General features: G+C 41.1%; 1 long non-coding RNA gene across 2 annotated transcripts; it reads right to left on the bottom strand.

Moving 5' to 3' along the window:
* Positions 1–1,951: 1,951 nt before the first annotated feature.
* Positions 1,952–6,612, bottom strand: LOC118659616. Of its 2 annotated transcripts, none has more exons than XR_004968646.1 (3): positions 6,067–6,612; positions 4,692–4,785; positions 1,952–2,638 (listed from the first exon to the last, which is right to left on the bottom strand). It is a non-coding gene; the product is annotated as an uncharacterized LOC118659616 (long non-coding RNA). The 2 variants fall into 2 exon arrangements; XR_004968647.1 differs by lacking the exon at positions 1,952–2,638 and adding an exon at positions 2,653–3,394.
* Between the last annotated feature and the right edge of the window lie 289 nt (positions 6,613–6,901).

The raw sequence follows: 6,901 nt of genomic DNA, 5'->3' as shown, positions 1-6,901 counted from the left end.
GGGATATCCTTAGGCAAAGGCTAGATTAGCACCTCCCTAGAGGACAGAAGTTCTCCCCATTGCAGGACACAGCTGATTCTCACAGCCAGTTGGCCTGGAGGTCAAATCCCCCCCCCCCTCCAGTATTACCTACAACAATCAGGCTTAAACTACACAAAAAAGACGGCGCACAAAGACCACAAGGGGGTGCACCAAGAAAGCATAAGAAATGCGGAGAGCCAAACCGGTTTGGCTCAGTGGATGGAGCGTCGGCCTGCGGACTGAGGGGTCCCAGGTTCGATTCGGTCGAGGCATGTGCCTGGGTTGCGGCACATCCCCGGTGGGGGATGTGCAGGAGGCGGCTGATCGATGTTTCTCTCTCATCGATGTTTCTGACTCTCTATCTCTCTCCCTTCCTCTCTGTAAAAAATCAACAAAATATATTTTAAATAAATAAATAAATAAATAAATTAGAAAAAAAAATAAGAAATGCGGAGACAAAGAAACAGGACACAACTGACAGAAATGGAGGATACAGAGCTCAAAACCACACTTTTAAGGTCTCTCAAGAACTGTCTAGAAGCCACCGATAAACTTAGTAAGGCCCTCGAAAAGACTGGTGAGACCGCCAATAAATATAGTGAGATCCTCGAGAAATCTAATGAGACCCTCGATTTTGTGATAAAGAACCAACTAGAAATTAAGCATACACTGACTGAAATAAAGAATATTATACAGACTCCCAACAGCAGACCAGAGGAGCGCAAGAATCAAGTCAAAGATTTGAAATGCGAAGAAGCAAAAAACACCCAACCAGAAAAGCAAAATGAAAAAAGAATACGAAGATAGTGTAAGGAGCCTCTGGGACAGCTTCAAGCGTACCAACATCAGAATTATAGGGGTGCCAGAAGATGAGAGAGAGCAAGATATTGAAAACCTAGTTGAAGAAATAATGACAGAAAACTTTCCCTACCTGGTGAAAGAAACAGACTTACAGATCCAGGAAGCGCAGAGAAACCCAAACAAAAGGAATCCAAAGAGGACCACACCAAGACACATCATAATTAAAATGCCAAGAGCAAAAGACAAAGAGAGAATCTTAAAAGCAGCAAGAGACAGAAACTCAGTTACCTACAAGGGAGTACCCATATGACTGTCAGCTGATTTCTCAACAGAAACTTTGCAGGCCAGAGGGAGTGGCAAGAAATATTCAAAGTGATGAATACCAAGAACCTACAACCAAGATTACTTTATCCAGCAAAGCTATCATTCAGAATTGAAGGTCAGATAAAGAGCTTCACAGATAAGGAAAAGCTAAAGGAGTTCATCAACACCAAACCAGTATTATATGAAATGCTGAAAGGTACCCTTTAAGAAGAGAAAGAAAAAGGTAAAGATACAAATTATGAACAACAAATACGCATCTATCAACAAGTGAATCTAAGAATCAAGTGAATAAATCATCTGATGAACAGAATAAACTGCTGATTATAATAGAATCAGGGGCATAGAAAGGGAATGGACTGACTATTCTTGTGGGGGGAAAGGGGTGTGGGAGGTGCGGGAAGAGACTGGACAAAAATCGTGCACCTATGGATGAGGACAGTGGGTGGGGAGTGAGGGCGGAGGGTGGGGTGGGAACTGGGAGGAGAGGAGTTATGGGGGGAAAAGAGGAACAAATGTTAATAATCTGAACAATAAAGATTTAATTAAAAAAAAAGAGTAACTCACCTTTTTTCCTTAAATATGTATTTTCATATTTTCTTAATCCTCACCAGGAGTGAGAATATTTTTCCCATTGATTTTTAGAGAGTGGAAGGGAGGAGTGAGGAAGGGGAGAAGAGAGAGAAATAGGTAGGAGAGAGGAAACATCAACGTGACAGAGACACATCTACTGGTTGCCTCCCACACATGCCCTAACTGGGAATGGGATCAGACCTGCAACCCAGGTAAGTACCCTTGTCTGTGAATCAAACCTGCAAGCCTCTGGTGCATAGGCTGATGCTCTAACCACTGACCAATGACGGCCAGGGATGCATGTCCATATTTTATCTTTTTTTAATTTACAGTAATTTAATGTCTGAGAATTTTTAGTGTTTGCAAAGCTAAATTTTCAATGATAATGAAAAATTAAGCAACCACTATTGCCTACATGGACTTGTATTAATTTTTTTTTAATTTAGGCACCCAAAGATCCCTGCATTATGGCCATTTTAAGATGAGATTTCTAGAGAAATCACCTTATTTCTGTAAAGTGCTTGCCAGTAAAAGGATTCCTATCAGGAGTATTAGTGAAGGCTGGGGTCTGGGAGTTTCCAGTCTGGGAGGCACAATTTCCCATGTAAATTGTAGTGGGGTTTTTGAACATTGGCAGTCTGAGAAAATTCTCTAGGGCGGCTATGTAGTGGGTCACAGTGTGCTGCTTATGGGTTGAGCTCTTCGAGGCCCTTGAGTGGTATTCAACCCTCTCTGTGCCTCGGTTTCTCTCCCCAGCTGTCTAATACAGCCGTGAGGACTGGGAGCACTCGGTGACCAACCTTTATATGCGTGTCCCTCGATGAGTCAATTTCTTCATTAGAGCTGAGTTGGAGGTTCCCTGTGGAGCCCTTACAGGTCATGAGGAATGACCTCTGACACCTCCACCAAGATTTTTAGTTTCCTAAGAGCATGAGAAATTCAGGCTGGAGAGAGGACGTGCCCCTTATCTTAGGAGCTGAACTAGTTCAGCTCTCATTTACACAGCAAAGGCATTTGTTCAAACTCTCAGAAAACAATTCAAATTGAAAAGCCAAATTTAAAAACCAGGCACCCATTTTTCCTGTCTCACCTTATAGCCTGGGTTCTCATAACCTCTAACCTTGTCAGGTTAGCAAGTGGCCTGTTTTCATCCACAGAGTGAAACAAAGGAAGGGATTAAAATAGAAGAGACAAGATCAAGGGGCCCTTGGAGACAAGTTCAGGGAGCTAGCCCGGACGAGGTGCCACTGCCCACTGCTCCCCCACTGCAAGTCTCACAGGGACAGGGACCTTTAGAGCTTAGAAGAAACAAAGTAAAAACAGGAAATAAGAGAAGGGAAGACACAGGAGGAACCACGCACACCTTTGTTTTAAGGGTTTTACCTGTTTTCTTTATTTGGGTTTTTAAATACGGTTTTATTGATTTCAGAGATAGGAAAACAGAGGGAAAAAGAGAGAAACATCCATGTGAGAGGTATATCAATCACAAACGGTGAGATTCATCAGTTGCCTTTTGTTGAACCCACAACCTGGGCATGTATCCAGACCTGGAATTGAACAGGTGACCTTTTGATGCATGGGATGATGCTCAACCAAGTTAGTCACAATGGGTAGGGCAAAGGTTTTGGTTTTGTTTTATTTTGTTTTTTAATCCTCACCCAAGGATATTTTTTCATTGCTTTTTAGAGAGAATGGAAGAGAGAGGGAAAAACAGAGAGAAATGTTGATGTGAGAGAAACACATTGATTGGTTGCCTCCTGCACAAGCCCCGACCAGGGCCCGGGCCAGGGAGGAGCCTGAAACCGAGGTACGTGCCCTTGACCGGAATCAAACCTGGGACCCTTCAGTCCACAAGCTGATGCTCTATCCACTGAGTCAAACTGACCAGGGAAAGGTTTTACCTGGTTTTTAAAGGTGACAATTTTAAGGGAGGTCTCAATGGAATATCTCAATACAATATTTATCAACTCTCCAAGTCTGTCCTTTGATATGCTGATGCATTACAAAGAGCATAAACAGTGATAAGAGTCATTCTCTGATCAGTTTCATCTTAAAAAATGTCACTGGAAGGGGATCTGAACCAAGGTTGATCTGCCCAGACATGGTCTGGAACGTGTAACCCATTTGCTTCTAAGCATCCTAGGTTAGGGAAGATACGTTTTTGTGATTTATTAGTTGTGCCTATAAATTACTAGGCCCTGTTAGAGTCTCAGATTTTCCATTCCACTTGCCAAGAACTTTTCCTAGCTCTTTCATAACCAGCCACAACTCGATAAACTTGGGAACTCTATTATTAGTGTTGAATTCAACGCAATGACCATCAGTGGACAGACACTAGATGCCATAGCCATAATCAGGACCCCAGACACACACCCTGCACTCCAGAACCTGGACCCTATAGAGAACCACACACCAAAACCTGGATGCCCTAACCCTGGGACTCAAACTCAAACGATTCCCCCGACTCAAACATGCTATGCAGCACAAAAGCCAGAAACTGATACCAAAGACTGACAGGATTCTTAAGAAGAGATTCCACACACCGGCATCTGAATCTATAGTTGCACTCGGACCCCACACAAGAACCCAGGACACAAAGCCATACCCAAAGACACCCAAAACCCCAGACACACACCTGAATACATATTTGACCCAAAACCACAGACCCTGGACATATAGCAGAGATCTATGACTAAGACACATTAGCCACAACCCAGAGCTGGACACACACACCAGACCTCAGTTGCCAGATGCATTAACTGAACCAGATCCTCATGTTGCACAAAAACCCGTGATTCAATAAAGAGAACCCATGTCACTCTAAGTCCAAGCAGCTAGTTTCACAAATACGTTTTTTTCATGCCAATGTCAATGTATAAGAGAAAAAAATAATTCCAGATTTTCAAAATCCTACCAAACCCTGCAGTGTCACACACATAAGGTTAACAGAATGGAAAAGTAATGAAACTGCTTACCTTTGCTGGCAGGTATCCATGATCTCTCGGCTGCAGCGGTGTCAGAAGTTAGCTGTGTCCCAGCCGATAATTACACAAGGCCGGCTCTTCAAAACTGTGGGAAATTTAAAAAGCAATTATTTGCCTCATACCTCGTACATTCTAACAGCTGGGCTAATAACCAAATTAACATGATCAAATTGACAAGAGATGCACTACATCTAATACAAGCCCAAGGAAAACTCACATACAAATGAAAGCCAAAGACAAAAAGGCAATATTACAAACAGGAAATGTTGGAAAATGGTGAACCAGAGTCTTAGACTGTGGAAGTGAATGGGTGATATTTAGGAAAAGTGCAGGATATGTGGTATGTTAATTTCTGTTAGGTGATCTCAAAAACTATAGGATGGGAAGAAGGGGTAAGATATTAGTATCAAGAAACTCCTGGTAGCCTGGCCAGTGTGACTCAGTGGTGAGCATTGACCCATGAACCGGGAAATCATGCTCAATTCCCGGTCAGGACACATGCCCAGGTTGTGGGCTCGATCCCCAGTAGGGGGTATGCAGGAGGTAGCTGATCCATGATCGTCTCTCATCATGGATATTTCTCTCTCTCTTTCCCTCTCCCTTCCTCCCTGAAATCAATACAAATATATTTGAAAATAATAAAGGAAACATCTGAAAAAGCAAATGAATGAATAACAGCTACCCTGACCAGATAGAAAAATACATTGTGTTATAAAGCTACAGTAATTTAAAAACTTGGGTAATGTCCTATGAATAAAAAAGTTGATGGAACAGAATGCAAAGCCAAGTAATAAACTAAAATACATATGGAAATTTGGTGTGATAACAACATCTCCTTAGAGCAGTGGAAAACAGTGTTGGAACAACTGAATGGGAAAAAAATATTGAAACAGAAGCAACTCATTTCACTCATAACTACTATAAAAACTAAAAGCTACCTAAAACATAAGGGTACAAAGAGATCAAAAGTGAAAGAATGGAAAAAGATATATTAAGCAAACATAAACCCAATAAAAATTATACGATAACACACAAGTCTTAAAGGCAAAAGCTTAACTATAACTAAAGAAGATCACTTCGGATCAATAACTTCATTTTACCAGGAAGATCCAAATTCCCAAGCACTTCATAACATGGAATCAAGGTACAGAGAAGAGAGCTACAAGGGAAACTAGACAATTCTATAATCATAATAAATTTATAACCATAATACATATATCACACCTCTCTCATTCTGAGACAGAGCATACCTCTTTCAGAACCAATAGCCCCCCACAAAGACCCCAGTAAAGATGTAAAAACTTCAACAATCTGAGCAGCAAACTGTAGTCAATGTTCTAAGACCCACTGTACCCAACAACCTTACCTGCTGAAAGGCACGAAGGTGTTATTCCCAAGTTGCACACGAGGTGGCAGCAGAGGGGCACACTTCAATTATAGTTGATGAGACCACGAAGTGCTATGAAGCAAGTTTCAACAAACTTCAAAGAAATGAAATTATATACAGTACGTTTCTTGTTGTCATTGCAGTTAATCTACAAATCAGGAACAGAAGGCACCTACAAACTCCTAATATTTAAGATTTATCAAATACACTTCTAAATAACCCCCAAAATACATCACAATTCAAGTTAGAAAATAATTTGAAGTAAATGATAACAGTACATACCAAAACATATGGTGAAAAATGTGTACTCATTTATGCACATATTAGGAATAAAAGCTGAAAATTTACATGTTTTACATCCGTATCAGAAACCTAGCCTGTCTGGTGTAGCTCAGTGGTTGAGCATTGTTCTGTGAACTAGGAGGTCACAGTTTGATTCCAGGGCACATGCCGGGGTGGTGGGCTTCATCCCCAGTGGGGGGTCTGCAGGAGGCAGCCGATCCATGATTCTATCTCATCATAGATGCTTCTTTCTCGCTTCCTCTCTGAAATGTATATACCTAAAACAGTAAAATAAATGGAGAGAAAACAGAACAAAGAAAATGTGTGCATGTATAGATGTCTGAAGGGGGATATACTTAAAATCATAGCAGGTTTTGTTTGTTTTTTTACTCTTGGGGTAGAATTTTGAATTAATTTTATTTTTTCTGCATTATTTACGTAAACTGCAACAAACAAAGGCATTTTCATTTTAGGAAAAAGTGTTCTAGAGGAAAACATGGGGTAATCTATAATAATAAAAGCATAATATGCA

The sequence above is a fragment of the Myotis myotis genome, unplaced genomic scaffold (assembly GCF_014108235.1).
Source record: "Myotis myotis isolate mMyoMyo1 unplaced genomic scaffold, mMyoMyo1.p scaffold_m19_p_61, whole genome shotgun sequence".
NCBI lineage: Eukaryota > Metazoa > Chordata > Mammalia > Chiroptera > Vespertilionidae > Myotis > Myotis myotis.
Note: the sequence above shows the minus strand (reverse complement) of the source record. Positions and strands in the feature narration are given on the sequence as shown.